At 39.1% G+C, this 24,516-nt stretch overlaps 1 protein-coding gene across 1 annotated transcript in view; it reads right to left on the reverse strand.

Annotated features, from left to right (window-relative positions):
* The window catches only part of col16a1 (collagen, type XVI, alpha 1), a 158,553-nt gene that overhangs the window by 114,291 nt on the left and 19,746 nt on the right, over nt 1–24,516 (reverse strand). Inside the window, exons 2-5 of the mRNA XM_057827320.1 lie at nt 14,453–14,535; nt 12,841–12,968; nt 8,228–8,378; nt 3,001–3,362 (exon numbers count right to left, since the gene is read on the reverse strand). The gene's annotated coding sequence lies outside the window, so the exon portion shown is untranslated. The remainder of the gene's footprint in view (nt 1–3,000; nt 3,363–8,227; nt 8,379–12,840; nt 12,969–14,452; nt 14,536–24,516) is intronic.

The raw sequence follows: 24,516 nt of genomic DNA on the forward strand, positions 1-24,516 counted from the left end.
TTTCAAACACTGTGAGAAATAGTCTGAGACCCAGCCCATTAACGGCCTCTCGAGCAAGGTATAAAATCAATCGTCCAATCAGATTTGTTTATTTGCGTGACATATTTTTAACGAGTAACGTCACTCTTGCGTGCCGAAAGTTGTCTCTACAACAACACAGATGGCGAACGGGAGAATATGTTCCAATCCGCGGTAAAACCAGTTTTAAATTACCAAAAACACATCGAAAAAAGTCACTGACAACAGTCAACATGGCTCGCGCTAGCCATGTTGAATAAACTTCTACATTCTCCGCTCACACAAATTACTTTTCGCTTTAACAATGTCACGTCTGCTCGTCGCTGATTGGTCCACTCCGCTGTCTGTTTGCTGTGGCTTACTCCGCCCTCGGAATTTGATCCGCCGGACGGTCACCAGAATCAAACGCTGGAACAGCGGTGAGTCTGGTATACCAGGCAAGGAAGAAGGGTGTGTTTAGGATAATCTTCAATCGCAGTCTGGGCTGTTTAGATCGTGCGTCACAGTTGCCGAGTTACTGTTCCTGGGGCAACCGCAGTGGGAGATTTTGTCCGTCTCAGCGTCAAAGGGGCGCTTGGAGTCTTATCAGTCGTGTTATCAGTTGGATATCGGGCGCTCTCCGGTGTTCCTTGTGTTGGGACAGGACGTCCCGCCATATGATCTGGACTATCCGGAAGAACTGACATGGAAACGTGGGCTTGTAGATGTCTTGCCTATCACCTGGTAGTCAGCGTCAATCTTGGTCAGTCAGCTGCATGACTCACATGTTAGGCTTCCGTGATAAAAAGGGCGTCATGTATTTCTTATTCCATGTAAACTGCTTGTTTTTCTTAAACTATGGTATAAGTGCTATTTATTTATATTGGGTGTGTTAGAGTAATACAAACAGTTGATCGGTAAACACGAGAAAAGATACTATTCCCTTCACTAACAAGATAATCTGCCGTGCTGCAGTCTTGCGGAAAAAAATTAAATTGCGACATTGTTGTAAATCGTCATATTTTGAGCATGTCGTCATTAGAGATGTCCCAATCGATCAGGTGCGATCACTTCATTTTCAAAGTATCAGAATCTGCAAAAAAATATCGGCCATGCCTTTTTTTAATAATATATATATGTATTTTTTTTAATTAAATCGTTTTCTAATTGTATTTAACGTTACAGACATAATAAGTTACACTCATCCAGAGTCTTTAGTTTAGGCTTAAAGTAGGGTTATCAAATTTATCCCGATAAAGGTGATAATTATTTTTTTTTTAAATGTATCACGTTAATAAATTTAAATTGTAAATAAATTTAATGCATGCGCTGCACGATCCACTCACGCATTGGCGCGCTCAATCTGTAATGGTGCCGTTTTACCTATATTGAGAGATAAAAGGTAGCGTAAAATGAGTAGAGTGAATTTTGGCGGCCTTTGGAACCTTTTTTTAATTGACTAGAGCCTTACAATCCTTCTCCCTGTGATTAGAAATATCATGGGAAGCAATGTGGGGAAGCAAGGTAGCAATTGATCTTTTTCTTAACACCTCATGTTATTTCCCAACGCAAAGAAGATATACCCATTGGTAGCACTCCGCACAGTCATGGTTCCACTTCCCATCATGCATTTGGGCATGCCTACAGTATAATTTACTGAAAGCTCAACAAATACACTAGATGGCAATATTTAGTCACAATATACAAAGTCACAAGTCTTTCTATCCGTGGATCCCTCTCACAGAAAGAATGTTAATAATGTAAATGCCATCTTGAGGATTTATTGTCATAATAAACAAATACAGGACTGCATATTGAATGTACTTTATGATGAATGTATATATTCGTCCGAGTTGTATTTATTTTTTGCTTAATGCATTGCCAAAATGTATATAATCGGGGAAAATTATCGGGAATGATTGGAATTGAATCGGGAGCAAAAAAAAGCAATCGGATCGGGAATTATCGGGATCGGCAGATACTCAAACTAAAACGATCGGGATCGGATTGGGAGCAAAAAAACACATGATCGGAACAACCCTAGTCGTCATATGTCTAGATGCTGCTAGAGGTCAAAAGGATCTTATGTTGAGGTGCCAGGAGGTCGAGGAGAGGTCGAGGTACCACTGTACATGAAAGTTTGAAAGCCAACTGCAACATTAAAAATCGCAGGAGACCAGTCTTTTGACCAAAATACGGTACTGTCGCCTCCACAATCAGGGATTTTCTATGCTAATTTTTGGAGTTTCTAATTAATTTTCCGCACTAAATGGAGGCCTACAGAGATCAAACCCATCTAAGAACACTCGCGGACACTTATATTAGTAATAAAAATGTGTAAATGTTCAAGAAAATTGCTGCTTATCATTAAAAGAATACCATAATTGAAGCATTTTAATTAGCACAAATTTATGGAAATCATCTCATCTTAATTTGGGATTCATCAAACAAATGTACTGATTCCATTTTAACATGAGTTTTAATGTGCTGTAAATATTATAAGTATGTCAAATTTCTTCTTTTCCTTTGTTTTTCACCACAGCAAATCAGTAATCTCCATCTCACCCTGTCCTCTGCATCATCTGATCTCACATTAACTACCTTCATTCATGTCCTCTTTAACTACATCCATAAACCTTCCCTTTGGTCGTCGAACTGTGCACAACATTTCGAAATTAACATGGTATTTGGACTGGATGCGTCTACTGTTGACCGTCTAGACTATAGGTTGGTTTGAGGAGGAGGATTGGGAAGTAAATAAAAGGCAAGTAGAGGTCTGAGCTATGTGCGGGTCAGATTATGAATGGTGATGGCAGAGAGCATTGATCTAGTAAGAGGCTACAGACGTGAGAGTCAATCTCAGCTACATCTCAGAGGGGCCGATTTGGTTGATAATGGGCTGAAAAAGCCAGCCCCTTGTGATCAACGCCTGTCATAAATCTTTCATTGCTACTCCCATCCCTTCAATCTTTTTTCTTCATTTCCACCTGTCATTCCTCTCACCTATACGGTCATCTCATGTGCCATTTAGGTGAACAATAGAAGTCCAGTGATGCATTTTTGAATAGATAGGAGGCAACATTGGAGAATGAGTGCAGCTGCATTGCACTTTGAATGTTCTCAGTTGATTTAAAAGGAGCAGCAGGTTACCTGCACTTAGGATACAAGAACACAAATGGATGGGGTGTGTGTGTGTGTATGAGTTGTCAGACAGGAATCCTAAAACCTACAATCACTGCACAATACAATACAATACAATATTGAAGAATATATATTTTACTTAGCTTTGTTAGCTTCCATCTTCATCCACATTCTTCAGTTTGACCTCTGTTTTTATAGCATTGGTGTTTTCCATAGATCCCTTCCTTTGGCATAAAAATAATACACAACAACTCAGGGTCTCGTTTGCATCAGAAGATTAATTTCATGCACACTTTATTTAAACTTCCAGACCTTGGTGCCCTAAATAGGCCTCTGTTGAGTGATACAGATGGCAGAAGCATCAGCCACTACTTTCTGCACTCTGTTGGCACTAACAGGTGGGGAAACCAGTAAAAATAAAATGCAAACGATTGAATCTGAAAGCCACTTCACAATCATTGGTCACCAAGCAAAATGAACCAACAATATGTCAATAGTTCCATCCAATCATTTTCAACACTGCTTATCCTTATGTTGTTTTAAAATATAAACATAGCTTAGTTTTTACTATGCATTGTCAAGGGTGTAGCCTAATTTGTTTTATCAAGTATTCCAATCATAGTTGGCAGCAGCGTAGAAATTCACTAAATCCATGCCAGGGTAGGGTTTAGTTTTGTTATTTACTAATTTAGTTATTCAACCAGGACAACTGAGAAGATACTTTCAGGATGGGTTTCATTCTGTCATAGACAGAGTTTGACTTTTGGGGCAGGGGGGGCACAACATGTTGATGACCCCAAAACGCAGTGTCAGCAATAAAATTAACTCACATGAATATACTAATACGTTGACAATGAGCGTTTTTTGTTTCCCATCATTCTTGAGGGGAATTCTAAATCAGGCTGCTTAGGCAATACTTTTCGCCAACATCGTCATCCATTGAATTTGGTACGCCCGCCTGTGTCATGCCAATCCGGTGTCATGCCAATGTAGTTACCCCAGTCAAAAATTGTATCCCCTGGGCGGAGCAATATGGAGGTAGATTTGCGTCTTTATTATTCAATCAATAAAATGTTGCTTTAATAAAAAAACAAAAAAGTTGCTTCAATTAAAATATATATTTTCAGCCAAAAGAAGTTACTTCATCAAAAAAAAAAAGTGAATGCAAAAATAAATTATAAAATAAATAATAAATATAAATAAATTTAATAAACTCAAAAAACAGCATGTCAAAGCTATTTTTCTTTGATTTTTTTTTTTTTTTTTTTTGGGGGGGGGGGTTTAAGTCAAGTTTTTATTTGATTGAAGCAACTTTTTGATTGAAGTAATGTTGATTATATATATATATATATATATATTGTTTGTTTGTTTGTTTGTTTGTTTTTTCATTATATGCAAAGCAAATGACTGTCTAAGGTGCTCAAAAAATTATTTCGACCCATTAAAAAATATATGTTTTTTTGGTTCATTTAATTCATTTTTGTTGCAGTTTTATTGCTTTACAACTTTTATATATATGTAGGAAGGTCAATTACGTGCAATGACACTTTTCAGCCACCGGGTTGGCCTGGTCTCCCCCCCCCCCCCCCCCCCCCCCCCCCGCCCCTTAAAATCTGTTTATGCATTCTGTACATGCGTTTCCCAACAACAGTATATTCCAAATTCCTTAAAGAAAACATAATTGTGCTTGAGGAAAGGTACTCCTGATAAGTCATGTCGCTAGCCCCATTAATGCCAGAAGCTGAGGCTCTCCTGAGAAGCAATGATGCAATGCAGTTCAACACCAGTCCAAATGACTACTATAATAAAGAACTAAAAGTAAGACACTGGAACTGATGAAAGACTTTGGTTTGTCTGACAATAATTGACTAGCTAAAGGTAGATGGGTCACATTTGGCCAGTGACTATTGCTCTTTTGCTGGTGTTTAGCCTTTTCCAAAAACCATGATAGAATGCTCTATTGTCTCATATCAGCCAGCTGGGCAAGGCTAAGAGTGAGAGAAGGGATTAAGTGGCTTAGGCATGTAATACAAAATGAGAGAAGAATAAATATATACTTAGAAAAATACCCAGTAAATTTGAATACATTTTTTTCTATCCAAACACCCTTTGTCACTCTATGCATCTAACCCATAGTGTGAATAAATATTGCTCAAGGTGGAAATGTCACTCCATTATTCCTCCATATTTTTCAGTCAGCTACAAATATAAAATAATGTTATTTTTTTTGAGAATGTAGTAATGGAGCAGATCCCACATAACAGGAATAGCTAAGCAAACTAGGAAGAATTTTAAGTTAGAATGTTTTAAAGAAGCATGAGCAAATTGAGCATGGAAGAAAAGGGAGAAAAAAAATAAAGAACATTTCCTTTGGATATAATCAGAAAGCTTTGGTCTGTCTCATTAGAAAATACCAGTACATACACACACAAATACTAATATTACCAGTCCTCGGGTGGTCATCTTGACGTATAAAAAATTGCAAAGACTTATCAACTACATTACCTGCTCCACTATGTTGAGGCGTGCACACATGCTATAGTATTTGTCACCAATGCAATATAGGGGGAGCACCAAACAATTCAACAAGTCACATGCAAGACATGCGGCAAGATACAGCGCCGGAATTATGTGGCTGTTACACTTATGATAAGGACAGAATCCCTGTCATTGCCATGGCAACTACAGTTCACCTACTGGGGCAGCCGTAGCACAGTTGGTAGAGTGGGTTGTCCAGTAAGGATAAGCAATCCCAGTCTCTATCTTGGCTGTCATATTCAAATTATTTTAATCTGTAGTGGGTCCTGGTCTTTGTTCCAACTGATCCAGCACAGATAGTTTAACCAATGAGGGTTCTGCTGAAACAAGAAGCATCTGACTGCAATCAACTGATTGCGCTTGCAAGACACCATATTGTTGAAAAGGTTTCCCCTTGATGGGTTGGAACAGAAACCCACATCCACTGCGCCCCTCTCTGGAATTGTTTGCCCACCCCTGATCGAATGGTATGGGAATGTGTAAATGTGAGACTGTAAAGAATTTTGGGCAGTATAAAGTTTTAAAGAAAGTGCTATAAATCCTCTCCAATTACTCGAATATAATTTTTTTGGACATCCTGGACACTTCTTACCTTGTGTCAGCAATATCACTGATGCAATGTGAGTAGCCCGCCCCTTGAGCTAAAGTATTATTGACAGTCATACAAAAACAGAAGTATCCATTGCTCTCTTTGAATAAGAGTGCCTAATTTCATCCATTGATCCATTATTTACCGCTTAATCCAGGGTCAGGTCGCTGGGACAGCAGCTTTAGCAGGGAAGCCCAGACTTCCCTCTCCCCAGCCACTTCAACCTGAAACTCTTTCCCAAGCCAGCAGAGAGAAATAGTCTCTCCAGTATGGCCTGGGTCATCACCTCGGCCTCCCGCTTATGATACAAGCCTGTAAGCATCCGAACCAGATGCCCGAACCACGTCAGCTGCATCCTCTCAACGCGGAGGAGCAGCGGCTCGACCCTTGGTCCTTCGCAGAGGACGGAGCTTCTCACCAAGGGAGAGGCCGGACACCCTGGGGAGGAAATTCATTTTGGGGGCTTGTATCCGGGATCTTGTTCTTTCGGTCACGACCCACAGCTGGTGACCATAGGTTAGGGAAGGAACATAGATTGACTGGTAAATTGAGAGCTTTTCCTTATGGCTCAGCTCCCTCTTTACCACTACGGGCCGGTACAGAGTCTGCATCATTGCAGACGCTGCACCGATCCACCTGTCGAGCTGCTGCTCCTTTCTACTCTCACTCATGAACAAGACCCAAAGATATTCGAACTCCTCCATTTGAGGCAGGATCTCATCCCCAACCCGGAGAGGGCCCGCCACCCTTTTCCAACTGATGACCATGGTCTCGAATTTGGAGGTGCTGATCTTCATCCCAACCACTCCACACTCGGCTGCGAACCACTCCAGTGAGAGTTGGAGATGACGGCTTGATGAAGCCAACAGGACCACATCATCTGCAAAAAGCAGAGGCCACCAAACTGGACCCCTCATCGATTCGGCTGCGCCTAGAAATTCTGTCCATGATAGTTATGAACAGAATCAGTGACAAAGGGCAACCTTGGCGGACCAAACTCTGGTCCCGGTCGTACAGAGACTGAACAGCCCTTACCAGGGGGCTCGGTACCCCGTACTCCAGAAGCACCCCCATCAGGACTCATTGAGGGACACAGTTGAATGCCTTCTCCAAATCCACAAAACACATCTAGACCGGTTGGGCGAACTCCCATGCCCCCTCGAAGACCCTTCTGAGGGTGTAGAACTAGTCCACTGTTCCACAGCCCGGACGAAAACCACACTGCTCCTCCTGAATCCAAGATTTGACATCCCGATGGACCCTCCTCTCCAGGGTAATTGTTTTTCAGGCTTTCACCCCAAGGTTACTGAATACACATAAGCAACTAAAATGTCAAATTCTACGGGGTTTAGGTCTAGATATGATACGGCCAGTTAAAAACTTGGAAGGGGCTTTTGCATAATATTGTGTTAGGAAGGTTCCTCTTCCCAATTTGTTTGTATTGTTCCTTACATTTCATGCAGAAGGGCCATGCAAGCCCAACGCTTCACTGAGCTTCACGCATGAGCTTGTATGTTGGTGATGATGAGAAGATCATGTCTTTCTCAAAGCTGTAGCATTTCCATCACTCTTTCATAATTGAAAAAAAGATATAAATTATGCATCAAAACTTCTTGGGTAACCCTGAAGCAAAATATTATTTCATAATACCAGTTGCAAATGTTCTTAAGATTACAGTACACGGCAATCAGAGACCTGCCTTCACAGTTTTCCAGGGCACGTTGGATGAACCAACCTAACCATATGCATTGTAAATAAGTGCTTCTTTTCCTTTATAGCCGCCTGACTCATTGGCACAGCACTCCTCTCTCAGCGGAGGTATCTGCACATCCAGCTGGTGTGTGTCATGCTCTGCTTCTTGGTACTCCTCATTAATGACCACCATGGCCAGGAGAGCAGCTGGACACACACACGTGCACACACCTACACGGGCACACACACACAAACAAAATATTCACTCACCTTATTTCCATTTTGCTTGACTCTCAGAAAGAACACAGACAGGTGGAAAAGGAGGGGTTGGGTTACTGTTGTTTCACCCCAGAGCACCATCCAAACGCCTTGGAATTGCTTTCATGATGATGCCCAATGGCAGGTTTCCATTTCCAGCAAACTAGAAAATGCCACAGGGGTAAAGGTTTAAGCCTAAAGTCACAATTACTGGATTTTCACCTTGAGTAGCTGTAAGCAATAAAGAGTCAATAGGCCTTCCTACAATTGTATTGTTGTAAAGGTCTGGTAAACTCATAACTTGGGCTGTCAAACTATTAAAATTTTTAATCGAGTTAATCACAGCTTAAAAATTAATTAATTGTAATAATCGCAATTCAAACCATCAGTAAAATATGCCATATTTTTCTGTAAATTATCGTTGGAATGGAAAGACACAAGACGGACATAAACATTCAACATAATGTACATAAGTACTGTATCTGTTTATTATAACAATAAATTCACAAGATGGCATTAACATTATTAATATTCTTTCTTTATTAAATGGATCCACGGATAGAAAGTCTTGTAGTTCTTAAAATATAAATTTGAGTACAAGTTATAGTAATTTTATATTAAAACCCCTCTTAAAAATTTGAGTACAAGTTATAGTAATTTTATATTAAAACCCCTCTTAATGTTTTCGTTTGAATAAAATTTGTTAAATTTTCAGTCAAAAAAATAAACTAATAGCGCACCATTGTTGACATCGCCGAGCGGGACGTAACATGGGCTCCCTGCCGTTCTGCCACAGTGTCTTTAACTACGTAAGGTAGAGATTGAAATACACCACAAGGTGTCAATAGCGAGTTGTAAATTATTTAGAGATCCAGCCAAGGCAAAAGTCTGAGTAGGTTTTATGTGTATTTTGCATAGGTATTTTGATTGGGAATGCCAGTTCTCTTTGCATTGAGCACTTTTCTTTTTGTGAACATTATTTTTTTGAGAGATAGGAATATTATTTTTTGTTGTGCTTGAACTAAATGATACTGTAGTGACTTACTGTTCCGCCCAAATGCATGATGGGAAGTTGGTCAACCATGACTGTCAGTGGTGGCTGCAAATGGTATATGTTCTGCGTTGTGTTCAATTAAGCGTAGTAAGAAAAAGATTGTCTCCTGCCATTTTTCCCCACGTTGCTCACCACAATAGTTATTTTTGTTGTGAAAGAGTTGCGAAAGCTTATGCCACTTAAAGGTGCGGTCCAATGAACGCCTGTGTCCACTCGCATTTCTCCGCCTTTTCGCTCTCAATGTGCTAAAATGGCGTCATTGGAAACTGTTTGAGGCAATACATGAACGGGTCATTCCGTGCATGCGTTAATTGCATCAAATATTTTAACGGGATTAATTTAGTAAATTAATTACCGCCCATTAAAGTGATTAATTTGATAGCACTACTTATAATAAAATGTTTTATTAAGAATCAATGCAACAAGTGCTGTGCCATGCTTCTTGCTACCAAAAAAATCTGGATTTTATTTTAATTCCATATTCCGCAAGCAGCTATCTTGTCTCGAAAGCAATTGATTTGTCAACAGAGAATAATCGTTCAGTGACAACCAATGGATTGACAATGTCAGAAACCTAAATCGGCCAAAACATTTACTCTATTTTTGCAAGAAAAAAAAATCTGCTAGGAACGATTAACTATCTGTAAATACACATTCTAAAACTGCACTCACAAGTTCCATGGTTTATTAAGTCCAAACTGCTGAATAAATCTTACTACAGTGATTGTGAAAACCAACAGTTTTTAGGCAATGTTCTCTCTGCTGGCTCAGTTTCTTTCAGGGGTAGCAAGTGTTCTGCAACTGGGAAAAGGAAGTGCTGTAATGGCGCCATTTAGCTAATGCTGTATAAGACAGCAGTTTAAGGGCCATTGAGAATTCAGGCAACAACAGCTGTGTCAGTGAACAATCTTTCTTTGGCTACAGTGTTAAAATACATAATTGCTGGTACTAGAGCACTACTACACCCTTGGTCAAAGGTTTTGAGACATTTTCTTATTCAGTACATATAACAGGACAATGGCGCCTGGTAAAGTAAGGGATGTATTCAGTACAGGCATAGACTGAAATTTATTTCAGGTCTGAAGTGCTCATATACAGTGGAGCAAATAAGTTTTTAGTCAACCACTAATTGTGCAAGTTCTCCCGCTTGAAAATATTAGAGAGGCCTGTAATTGTCAACATGGGTAAACCTCAACCATGAGAGACAGAATGTGGAAAAAAAAGAAAATCACATTGTTTGATTTTTTAAAAGAATTTATTTGCAAATCATCGTGGAAAATAAGTACTGTATGTGGTCAATCAATACCAAAAGTTCACCTCAATACTTTGTTATGTACCCTTTGTTGACAATAACAGAGGCCAAATGTTTTCTGTAACTCTTCACAAGCTTTTCACACACTTTGCTGGTATTTTGGCCCATTCTTCCATGCAGATTTCCTCTACAGCAGTGATGTTTTGGGGCTGTTGTTGGGCAACACGGACTTTCAACTCCCTCCTCACCCTGTGGCGTCCAAATTATAACAAGAACGGTGAGCAAAAATCCCAGAACCACACGGGGGGACCTAGTGAATGACCTATAGAGAGCTGGGACCACAATAACAAAGCCTACTATCAGTAACGCAATGCGCCACCAGGGACTCAAATCCTGCACTGCCAGATGTGTCCCCCTGCTGAAGAAAGTACATGTCCAGGACCCGTCTGCGGTTCGCTAGAGAGCATTTGGATGATCCAGAAGAGGACTGGGAGAATGTGTTATGGGCAGATGAAACCAAAATAGAACTTTTTGGTAGAAACACAGGTTCTCGTGTTTGGAGGAAAAAGAATACTGAATTGCACCATACCCACTGTGAAGCATGGGAGTGGAAACATGCTTTGGGGCTGTTTTTCTGCAAAGGGACCAGGACGACTGATCTGTGTAAAGGAAAGAATGAATGGGGCGATGTATTGAGAGATTTTGAGTGAAAATCTCCTTCCATCAGCAAAGGCATTGAAGACGAGATTCGGCTGGGTCTTTCAGCATGACAATGATCCCAAACACACAGCCAGGGCAACATAGGAGTGGCTTCGTAAGAAGCATTTTAAGGACCTGGAGAAGCCTAGCCAGACTCCAGATCTCAACCCCATAGAAAATCTGTGGAGGGAGTTGAAAGTCCGTGTTGCCCAACGACAGCCCCAAAACATCACTGCTCGAGAGGACATCTGCATGGAGGAATGGGCCAAAATACCAGCAACAGTGTGTGAAAAGCTTGCGAAGAGTTACAGAAAACTTTTGGCCTCCGTTATTGTCAACAATGGGTACATAACAAAGTATTTAGACGAACTTTTGGTATTGACCAAATACTTTTTTTCCACCCTGATTTGCAAATAAATTCTTTAAAAATCAAACAATGTGATTTTCTGTTTTTTTTTCCACATTCTGTCTCTCATGGTTGAGGTTTACCCATGTTGACAATTACAGGCCTCTCTAATATTTTCAAGTGGGAGAACTTGCACAATTAGTGGCTGACTAAATACTTATTTGCCCCACTGTGTGTTTGCCTCATTCCACTGGCATGCAAAAAAAGTAACTTAAACCTGTTACTAACTTAAACCCTTAATTATAATTTTATTCCAATTATATTGCATATGTTATAGGTATTTTTAATAGATTGCATTTATATAATATTGAGATAATAACTGAACATGTGCTTTGCATCTTTTGTCGTATATCAACATAGTATGAAGGACAGCTTTAGACAGTGAATATATGCTTATGTTTTAATAATGTATAAAATGATGAAAATATGCTGAAATGGCCATAAATCATGCAAACCTTTACCCCTGTAAACAACAATGTAATGAATCCTTTACATGCAGCCCTTTAGTTAATGTCAAATTCTGATTGCTTACTTTTGTGCACTTTTTTCAGATTTAGGCTACATCTACACTTGGACAGATTTTTTTGGTCTAGAAAATCCGGACTATATTTTATCAGTGTCCGTTTAAGGTGTGTTTATCAGTGGTGGATAAAGAACACACTTTTTTTTTTTTGGAGTAAAATTACAGCTACGGGGGCAAAAATATTACTGAAGTAAAAGTATCTAAGAAAAAGATTCTTAAGTAAAATTAATGCTTTGAAATTTAGTTTTCAAGTAAAAAGTAAAAGTATTTTCTCTTGATGCAAAAATTTTGTATACATATATATATATATACTATATATATATATATATACGGCATAGTATAGTGTACAGAAAAATCTGTGCATAGTATGGACTGGAGAACCCGAGGCCAAGATTCTGTGGTACTTCCAGATACAGACTGATAAGACAGTTGTGGCCAACCAACCCTACGTCGTGAACATGGATAAGCAGCAAAGGACAGCCGTTGTGATCAATGTAGCCATCCTTAACGATGGCAATATGAGAAAAAAGGAACACTAGGAACTACACAAATACCAAGGACTCAAGGAAGAGCTGGAGAGTGCCTAGAAGGTGAAAGCAACTGTGGTGCCTGTGGTCATAGGAGCACTGGGGCCCCTATGACAGGGGGCCATATGTTTCCCCCACACTAGAGAAGTGGCTCCAGCACATACCTGGAAAAACATCAGACATCTCCGTCCAGAAGAGTACAGTCCTAGGAACAGAAAAGATACTGTGCAGGACCCTCAAGGTCCCAGGCTTCTGGTAGAGGACCCGAGTTTGAGATTAACAGCCACCCACCCTACCAGGGGAGATGGGGAGAGGGTGAGGAAAGATATATATATATATATATATATATATATATATATATATAAAGTATATATAACAAACAGAGAGATCTGAGCCAATATTCAAAGAACTAGGAAATTAATTGGCTGATCTTTTTTTTTTTTTCCAACTGTGCAGAATGGAAAATACAAGCAATAAAATTGACTGCACTGTAAATAGAAGCTCACAAAACTCCAAATTTTAGCTTAATCGCAGATTGCAAACAACTATCAGGCACGCATTGCCACCTACTGTACAAATGTGTGCAGCACCCATCTAAAGGCCTGCCCCTCTCATTGTTGCTTTTTTATTGGTAAATATCTTGTTCACCTGCCTAATCTTGCTCGTACTCTTGTTGCTGCCTCTAATGCTCAATTATGGTCTAGTTGCACGGGGCTTATCAATTGTGCCGGAGGCATGGAAATGAATGACAAAAAGGGGGAAAAAAAGCCTGATGTTTAATGTCTTCTCCGGACATTTTAAAGAGTAAATTCTACAGGCTCTTTTAGTTGTAAAAAGAGGAGCAGGAAAGCTACGTCTTTACCATTCGCTTCCATTATTTAGAATGCCATAATGCGTAATGGCGCGCTCTGTGACATCACTTCTTTTGTATCCTTTGTATGTATTACTATATGGATAGCCTGCCTATGCAAGGCGGCTTAGGCGTCATTCATGAAATTATGCGCTCCTCTACCCAGTGTAATGAAATCTCCGGACAAGAGGTACATTAGTGTAGCCGGCATGCCGTATAGTCTAACTAATTACACATTTAAGGTTATTATCTGTCCTAGTGTAGACGTAGCCTTAGTCATTTTTGAAAACCCTGGATGCAGAAAATGTGTGATGACAATTTTTTTTTATTTATACAGTAAGCAAATAGGAAAAGGGTAATTTGGTTTAGCTTCCAAACATCTTCTACTTTCCCTTTCTCATAAATCCTAGCTTTTATTTCCATATAGAGAGCTATGAATATACTCTTTTCCTTATCCTTCACTACAAACCCATATTTTTTTTTACCTTTGGCCACGCTTGAATTATTTTGTTTTCCTTCAATTTTTTTCTAATAAGTCCTCCTTCCTTCTTTTCTCCTGATATTACTTTGCCCCACTGTATTATTTCGTTGTTCCGCGACTTCCCGCCTGTTGCTCCCCCTCCCCTTGTTGTTCTCCTCTCTCTTCTCTTGTCCCCTCTCCTTGGCTATGTATGAGGTGATGTATGGTCCCTGTCAGTGCTAGAATCAATGAGACGCCGGTTGTTTTAATTTAGCCTGGGAGCCCAGCGGATCCAGATCCTGAGCATCGTGGAAGAGCGATGGCAGTGGCCTTTCTCTCTCTTTTGGCTCCCTTCCCTCTGTCCTCCCACACTGGCTCGCTGAATTGATCAACACTTAGCTCCCGTAGGACAAGGCTCTGTGTGTCCCTGCGCTCCACCAAAGATTTAGAGACCGAGTAAGCTCACCTGTTGTCGGTAAACATGCTCTGGAGTCACGCCGGTACCGAATGATGAGCTGCCTCACAGCCTGCCATGTCAGCAGCTTGCACCTGAGGACAACAAAGTCAAATACAACCACAGACAAGTTTAAATAAGATGTTTGGATTGGTACTGACTGCCACAATACTTTCATAGCATTTCTCTGTAAATCTGCTGAAGGGGTAAACATGCTCTCAAATTTTATAACCTAATCTGGTATATTGATAGTGAAAGACTTTAATCGAAAAACTTTGGTCCAAAAAGCTGGGCAGTTTGCTGGCAAGCACAGTACATTTTGTGAATGTTGGCTCTTGATAATTTAAAATGTTTGTGGTTTATAAATAAAAAAATTCCAATAAGTCAGACAACATTTATACAAAAAAACATGCCCTATTTGCCCAAAGTGCCCCTTTTGACTTTTTTTTTTTTTTTTTGTGCGTATGTGTGTGCTGGCTGACTGTGCAAGTACTATACTTGAACACTGAAAACACCTTTTAAATAAATAAATAAATGAAAAAAAAAGCCGTCTGTGTGCCGCTAAGCTGCTGCATAACCTCCCTTCCTCCCCCTGCACGCTGTTCCACTGTGACCTGGGTGTGTGGTGAGGAGTCTGAGGACATCTGGTAGTTGAAAACCCTATTAAACCAGGATTGAGCAAATACTGTAGTGTAACTTCTTACACCAGGTTTATTGTGGGGATACAAAAAAATAATATGTAATTTTCTCATATATAAATTACTTTAATAATGAATTACCCCCCGCCCCAAGGCTATTTCGATCCGTGTGTCTCAACTCTCTATTGGGAACCATATTTGTCCATTCTCTTCACAACGTTATCTAGAAAGGTACACATCTTTAAATTCTCTAATAATGAAATAATAGTTTTGAAAAAAACTTTGCCGATGGTGGCTCAGTGAACATCTAATTTGGTTTGTTCTCAGATGAATTTGAGTAATGACGTTTTGATGTAGAGGTTGAAGGAAGAGGCAAAGACTGAGTCACAGCCAGAAAGTGTTGATGACAGTGTTGATTTCTATTCACTATTCTCCCCTCCCATTTAAAGTCTGTCAAAGTCACAGCCAATTATACTGTAAAGCTGGTGAAACTGGCAGTTATGTTGTTGTAAGGTGTATTTAAATTCTTGTTCATGCATTTGATCTATGAGCACGGTCAGGGCCGGCCCAGGCCATTTGGGGGCCCTAAGCAAAATAATGCAAAGGGGCCCATATTTTTGGCCCACCATTTCGTCATAGTGTACTGTGAAACCCATACATGCAAACCAACCCATACGTCCATATTTTGTATATTAATCTGATTTTGTTGCACTGCATACTTCAAACTTCTCACTCCAAATGATTGTCAGTACTTACAGTAGATAGCGTCAAACCTTTTTCTAAAAGAGGAAAAAGAAGTTAAGGAAGAACTTTTATTTTTTAAGCTTGTAATCAAGTATCAAAACTCACTAAAGTCAAATAAAGCAAACTGTAGTAAACAAAATAGAATATAAATTTAAAAATTGCGAGATTGGGGGCCCCCTAGTGGTCAGGGGCCCTAAGCAGCTGCATAGTCTGTGTATTGGCTGGGCTGGCCCTGACCATGGCCCTGTCACATTGTGTACGAGGTAACTTGACTTTAAGGAAATTAAATTGTTTTTTTTTTTTTTATCATTACATGGTTGCCAATAGATATTTTCGGCTTTAGCATGGTATGCTTTAACTGAGATTTTCTTCTGGTTATGGAAAGAAGAAAATGATGCTGTTTTGTTGTCCAGATTATTATAGAACATTATTCGAGCTGTAAAAAGGCGTCATAAAAACATCGAATCCACTGAATTGCATCATGTTGAGCACACAACTTTTTAATTTCAGTTGATACACACTACTAAATGTAGGCATACAGACAATCCTGCTGGACACATAAACAATAGATAATGGCCCAAAAGGTAAAAGGTTGGATGAGCATCATTTAAGCCCCATTCTGAGTCTCATCAACGCTTCCTCTCCTTCTGTCTCTGATCATCTTCTGTCCGTTCATCTTTTCCTCTTGATCACCTCCCCATCATTATCACAATTCATCTCTAATGTATGGTCCCCAAAGCATACATGAATGAGCACTGTAATGCTAAGTTCACACTATGGAATATAGCAATTAAAGTAGGTCGCTTTGAAACAAAAGGACGGAAAATGGGAATGGGTGTTTGAAATATGCAAGAAAAGAGTAGGCTGATCGGAAATCACAAAAATGAGATCTGCCATGAAGACCAATTGATTTGATGAACCAAGAGTGGCACATGCAAGTGCACGACTGTGCTGTCTTGAGATGAACCCACAATGCCTTGATAGTGATATTAAAATGTATTTGCATATATTGCTTCATGCAGTTATTTCCAGCAAGGGGGCCTTCACTCCACAATGTGTTATTTTTCATCAGTGATGTATATAGCAGAACAATTATTTGCTCTTCGATTAGACTGCAGACAGTCCAGGAAAATGAGTGTGTGTATCCACACAACTGTTATCATTCATACAATAGATTTCAAAATTTGTGAGTAAATTAACTAAGGATGTACAGAAAGCGAAATTCTCGGCTGAAACCGAAAACTGAATATTGGACATACTTGGCCGAAAAACTGTAAATTGAAATAGTATACATATAAAAAACATGTATACAAATCATTTTATTCCATTATTTTCAAATTAATGCCCTTTAACTTGGCTATTATCAGTGTTGGGCACGTTAATTCAAAAAAGTAATTAGTTATAGTTACTCACTACTTCTTCCAAAAAGTAACTGAGTTAGTAACTGAATTACTCTGTAGTAAAAGTAACTAGTTACCAGGGAAAGTAACTATTTCTGTTACTTTAAAAAGAAGTTGTTGTATGTCAAAAAATTTGAAATTTTCTGAGCAGCATTCGAGTCATTTGAATAGAGAAGTACAGACCGGTAGTTGTGTTATAGACCCGTGTAATATTTATTGCACCTCACCAGCAACAGATTTATCCTACACTTGAAGTGCAACAAAAAACAAACAGATTTGAATTGCTTACCACAGATGTCGACAAAAGCTTTGCCCCGGGACATAAATTACACTTTACATGCACGTTCTTTCCTTTAATTTCGACCAACTTGAAATAGTGTTGATATCTCCACCTCGTGAGGGACAAATTTTCCACTGAATGCTCTGCCATCATATCCCTCTGCATCTGTTTTGTGTTTGTGTGTATTTGCCGCACGCGCTGTTCCGGTTTGTGTGTAAAAACACCGCCTCTGAAGTACTTGCGCTATTAGGCTGGAGCGTTTACGTCACAGAATGGGGGGTCACGAGAGATTGACAACAATGGAGCCATATTGGAAGCAGGTCTGGCTCACGGGGCATTAAACTTCAACTTGCCAGTTCGATGAAGAGACAAACTCGTTACTAAGGCGAAGAACAGACATGTGATCAAACTTAAGGATGTGAATAATGTTGACCCTTACGTGCAAGCCGAAGACAAATGGAGAAAAGATGTTGACGGGCTTCCACAATTAAGCGAAATGGACATTCTGCTGTATTTATTGTTTTGTGTATATTACTAAACTCATCAGCGATTCCGAAATTGCAAATCGCTACAAAGCTACGAACAGTTTTGCTACGGATGGGTGCAGGACCTGCACATTATGACCGTATCAGACGCGAACTCCATCATTCTTGCAAAGGTAGGCTATGTGTGTTTACTATTTTCATTGCCATGAACCTCAATGCACCCCAAGTCTTGGATGACAAATAAACAGAGCAGAGTGGACTCGCTACGGCTGGTAGTTTCTTCAATTTATTCAAAGTAAGTAACGCACCGCTTTTGACCGTCAGTAATGGTAATGGCGTTGTAACGGCAGATAAAGTAATTAGTTAGATTACCCCTTTACTGAAAAAATAACGCCGTGATGTTTCAAGCATCTTCCAAAATGCTCTATGACCTCTGAGGCTCGAGAAATTTCATTTGCAAGGTGCAGATTCTGAAACCCCTTGGGAGGGGTTCCAGGCAGCAGTGAGCATTTTCTGGCAAACTCTGAGCGCGTCCTACAGCAGAGGTGTTGACGTCGTCGTAGCATTCTTTTCGGTGGACATTACGGCCGATGAAACTTTGATAAATCCCTATTCTTGGAAGTTTGGAACACTCGAAAAATGGGTCTCGCGCCTTCAATTGCTAAGCTAAATGAGGTCTCGATGTACTTTGTGAGGAACTGTAGTTCACAACAACAACAAAAAACAAGACAACTACTCCGTTCTCTTTACAAATCCTCGTATTCCTTAAAATAAGATTCGCTGTTTTCTTGTGCAACAACTGGAATCGATCGAGAATCCATCGAGAGCGAGGCGAGTGAGCTGAGTCCTAGCGGCGATTAAGCCAAGCAAAGTCGCTCCCGACCGGATTAAACTGCGACTGGCAAAGGGGATGTGGAAGTCGTGGGAAAAATGCGACAAAAAGAGGAAGCGGTCGTGCCATAAAATTATTGTTCTAAGCCAAAAACACAAATGTATGCAACGAAATGCTACTTTCTTTGGATACTGCTTGCTTGATTAACTCCAAACTACTCACACATGAGCTCAAATGCACTGATCTTGATGTAACGCGGGACATAAACTTCAGAACGAGCATGTAGCAGCGATGAAGAAAATTTATTTTTGGCATTTAATAATTTATTTATCTCCTACCTCAAAATACTGTACTTCCAAACCGCGGACATGTTGGGTCAGTAGTGTTGTTTCTCGCCGTGTTTTGATTGGGTCATCGCTTGAGGACTATGATCCTTCACATTATTTGTGAAAATGTGGTAAACATTCGGTCTTTAACCGGAAATGCAGTTTTAGCTATTTTAGTCCGAAAGTTCATTCGTCGCCAAATTTTCTAAATTAAATCTCTAAATTAACACAAGCCATATTTTATTCCCCATATATGTTTTGATATGTGATATTTTTATGTAAAATGGGTATTGTCGCATAAAGGTTGGAAACACTGGTTGAAATCTATGTAATTGATCATATTCTTACGAATCAGTTAATCCAATTCCATATTCACTCCTATCTAGAATATTGTACATTTACCGTATCTTTCGGACTATAAGTCACACCTAAGTATACAGTGGGGCAAATAAGTATTTAGTCAACCACTAATTTTGCAAATTCTCCCACTTGAAAATATTAGAGAGGCCTGTATTTGTCAACATAGGCAAACCTCAACCATGAGAGACTAATGTGAAAAAAAAAAAAAAAAAAAAACAGAAAATTACGTTGTTTGATTTTTAAAGAATGTATTTGCAAATCATGGTGGAAAATGGAAAACTAACCCAGCCACGTCTCCTCTTCAATGCCCTTGCTGATGGAAGGAGATTTTCACTCAAAATCTCTCGATACTTGGCCCCATTCATTCTTTCCTTTACACAGATCAGTCGTCCTGGTCCCTTTGCAGAAAAACAGCCCCAAAGCATGATGTTTCCCCCCCATGCTTCACAGTGGGTATGGTGTTCTTCGGATGCAATTCAGTATGCTTTCTCCTCCAAACACCGGAACCTGTGTTTCTACCAAAAAGTTCTATTTTGGTTTCATCTGACCATAACACATTCTCTCAGTCCTCTTCTGGATCATATAAATGCTCTCTAGCGAACCGCAGACGGGCCTAGACGTGTACTGGCTTCAGCAGGGGGACACGTCTGGCAGTGCAAGATTTGAGTCCCTGGCGGCGCATTGTGTTACTGATAGTAGCCTTTGTTACTGTGGTCCCAGCTCTCTGTAGGTCATTCACTAGGTCCCCCCGTGTGGTTCTGGGATTTTTGCTCACCGTTCTTGTTATCATTTTGACGCCACGTGGTGAGATCTTGCATGGAGCCCCAGATCGGAGGAGATTATCAGTGGTCTTGTATGTCTTCCATTTTCTAATAATTGCTCCCACAGTTGATTTCTTTACACCAAGTGTTTCACCTATTGCAGATTTAGTCTTCCCAGCCTGGTGCAGGTCTACAATTTTGTCTCTGATGTCCTTCGACAGGTCTTTGGTCTTGGCCATAGTGGAGTTTGGAGTGTGACTGATTGATTTGTGGACAGGTGTCTTTTATACTGATAATGAGTTAAAACAGGTGCCATTAATACAGGTAACGAGTGGAGGCTCGTCAGACCTTGTTAGAAGAAGTTAGACCTCTCTGACAGCCAGAAATCTTGCATGTTTGTAGGTGACCAAATACTTTCCACTCTAATTTGGAAATAACTTCTTTAAAAATCAAACAATGTAATTTTCTGTTTTTTTTCCCACATTCAGTCTCTCATGGTTGAGGTTTACCCATGTTGACAATTCCAGGCCTCTCTAATATTTTCAAGTAGGAGAACTTGCACAATTGGTGGTTCATTAAATACTTATTTGCCCCACTGTAAGTCGCACCAGCCATAAAATGCCCAACAAAGAGGAAAAAAAAAAACATATATAAGTTGCAACGGTGTATAACTCGCAACTTTGGGGGGAAATTTACTTGATAAAATCCAACACATAGAATAGATGTCATCTTGAAAGGCAATTTAAAATAAAAATACAATAGATAACAACATGCTGAATAAGTGTACTGTATGATAATGTTTCATGATGCATGAACAACGAAATGCAAACGGGGGCGGTATGGTAATGTAACATAGCTATTAAGAGTTATTCGGATAACTATAGCATAAAGAACATGCTAACAAGTTTACCAAACCATCAATGTCACTCTAAAACACCAAAATAACATGTGAAATGATATAATACTGTGTTGATAATTTCACACATAAGTTGCTCCAGAGTATAAGTCACACCCCCAGCCAAACTATGAAAAAAAACTGCGACTTATAGACCGAAAAACCGGAAAAAGCAAACAAAGTATAAAATAGTCGGCTGTTTTTCATTTTTATTTTTTCTATTAGGTATACATCACTGTAGCTTTCATATTAGTGTGAAGACACATCTATTAAAACCAGAATATTTTATCACAAGTAGGTAGAGGAAGTATTATAGTGTGTTCTCACTTATTCTGAGTCTTATTTTCCTTATTCTTTACCTTTTTCCCTACGTTTACTTTAATTCAATCGTGAAGTTTATTTTGTTCATTGGGAAAAGTACCCCAAATTACTTCGTTGTGCTTCTCTGAATTGCATTGCCAGGGGTTTGGGTGCTAGATAATGTCAGATGCTGCTCCTTCGTTTTTCACTGTAACACACACACACACGCACTCACATACGATGCACCACTCTGATCTTACACCCTCCGGATAATATGAAATGTCATGGAACAACACATGCTGTCAGTCACTGACTCAAATCGAACAGTACTGATAGAAATAGAAACCCCTTTCTTGCAAAACTGTTTCACTACAGAGCAAAGAAGAGACCCCACTGACAAATGTCATTACTGAATACAGCTGCAGGTCATGAGTAACTCCTTCAACTGTATGTCACTGCCACACCGCCACCCACAGCTACATCCTTGTGTCCTGTTTACTCCCTTGCTTGGAGGCAATGTGGAAAAATTTTATGAGAAATTGTTGTGTTTACTGCTTGGCCCAAAAGCATACGCGTGTTTGGCTCAAGTGGAACTAAACCTCAAGAGTGATGATAAACAGAGAAAGAAATATTGGGCAGATTCTTTGCAATTTCTGTCTGACTTTCTGCCTTGTTTGAGCTTTACCACAGCCTTCGTACTTTTATTTTCACAATGTAGGCCCTTTGAGCAAAGCCTTTATTTTTATTAGAATAAATCTGGGGACTGTCTTGCTCCCAAAATAATGTGTAGTAAAGGTGTACCTCTCCTCGCGCTGGCACACTGCACTTTTTTTAATGCATGCAGAGCAGCTTGGGACCTGATTCCCAGTTAAATTTATATCTTGACTGTTTGTAGCCTTGACAGTCTAAACCCTTTCGCTGGGAGTGGAGGTGCTGGGGAAATTTCCCCAGCTAGGAATGTGTCAGTGCTTTTGAACCGATGGGAAACATCTTCTCTTGTTGGCTCTGCCATTGTTGTATAACTGATAAAAAGGTTGTCGTTTTCCAATTTCTTTCTTTCTTTGTGACTGCCTTTTTTTGTGCCTCTAATCATTCTAGATTCTTATCACAGTTTGTTCTCATTTTATCACTTTAATTTTGACTCTCATGCATGTTCCTCGCTGCAACGCTCGGTTTCCTTATACAATATTGGCCTAAAAAACTTGCTTCGCTTTTCCGAAGCCCACCTCCAGATATTCCCAATATTTAAAAGAGACCAGGTGCTACCTGCTTTTAACTTGACTCATTTCAGATACATCTCCATAATACAGTGCTTCTCAATTATTTTCTGTTACTCCCCCCCCACCAGAAAGACGTAAACGTGTCACACTCTCCCAACTCTCTGCCGCCACTGTAAATAGTATCATTTTTTCTCTATAAAATATTATTGTTATAAGTACACCTCTGCACCACACTGTGTCCTTTTTAATATTAAAGAAAAAAAGGTAATATACAGTGATCCCTCGTTTTTCGCGGTTAATGGGTACCAGAATCCGCCGCGATAGGTAAAAAAAAAAAAAAAAAAAAAAAGTAGCATTTTTTTTTTTGTGTGTGTGTTCAATGTATCTATTCAGATTTAGCATTGGAAAGAGTGGCATATAAGACATGTTTTTTCTAGGGGTGTCAAACGATTAAAATTTTTAATTGAGATAAAGCTTAAAAATTAATTAATCGTAATTAATCACAATTCATCGCAATTCAAACCATCTATGAAATATCCCATATTTTTCTGTAAATTATTGTTGGAAAGATAAGACACAAGATGGATATATACATTCAACATACGGTACATAAGTACTGTATTTCTTTATTATAATAAATCAACAAGATGGCATTACCATTATTAACATTCCGTGAAAGTGATCCATGGATAAAAAGACTTGTAGTTCTTAAAAGATTAGAATTTTAGTACAAGTTATAAAAAATTTATATTAAAACCCCTCTTCATGTTTTCGTTTTAATAAAATTTGTAAAATTTTCAATCAAAAAATAAACTAGTAGCCCGCTATTGTTGATGTCAATAATTACTTACACAATGCTCATGGGTGCTGAAGCCTATAAAATCAGTCGCACCCAAGCGCCAGCAGAGGGCGGCAAAACTCCGAAAAACACAACAAGTACACCTTTCACTATGCTGTCATTTTAATCTGTTTGAGCGGGGCATTTGTGCGTTAATTGCGTCAAATATTTTAACGGGATTAAAAAAAAGGAAAAAAAAATTAATTACCGCTCGTTAACGCGATAATTTTGACAGCCATAGTTTTTTCACTTTTTTCCAAAAGTATAATTAAAAAAAAAAAAAAAAAAAAAAAAACAGGTATATGGCAGAAAACACTCAGGTGACTTGAAGTTCTGCTCTGAGACCCCCAATTTTGCCAATTTTCAAAATTGTCCTATAACCATGTGTGATGCCTCATTGGAAAGCCTAAAATATCAATTTTCTGGGGAAAGAATTTTTTTCAACAGGAGGGCATTTAAAAAAAAAAACATTTTTTTTAAACAGCAAAACCCTAACTGGAGGTGAGAGCACACGAGAGCAGAATTAAAGACGCCATGTCTTTAACAAGATATTATTGCATACTTACCTCTTTTCTATCCAAAAACTCCATGCAGCATGTATCACCGAGTGTCAAGACACAGCTGTGAATAGCCACAGCTGGATTTTTGGGGGATTTTATGGGTGATACATGGTAATTTAACAAGTGTCGCAATGCAGAAATCGCAGACATCAAAGAGTAATCAAGATTTTCATTTTCATATATTTACCCATTTAAATTTTTTTTTCAATTTTTGTTTGGATCGATTATTAGTCATCTAAAATGTTGGGGAAAATGCAACAGTAACGAAAAAAATACAATTAAGTGATAATTATGAGGTAGATATCCGTGACTTTTTTTCAGACGCCAATTTTTCATTGTGACGTAATTTGTTTGAAATTTTATAATATGCGAGTGAAGAATTTTTAAAAGTTTTTTTTATTTATTTATTTTTTAACTAAATATTAGACATCAATTAA

Source organism: Corythoichthys intestinalis, chromosome 22, assembly GCF_030265065.1.
Source record: "Corythoichthys intestinalis isolate RoL2023-P3 chromosome 22, ASM3026506v1, whole genome shotgun sequence".
NCBI lineage: Eukaryota > Metazoa > Chordata > Actinopteri > Syngnathiformes > Syngnathidae > Corythoichthys > Corythoichthys intestinalis.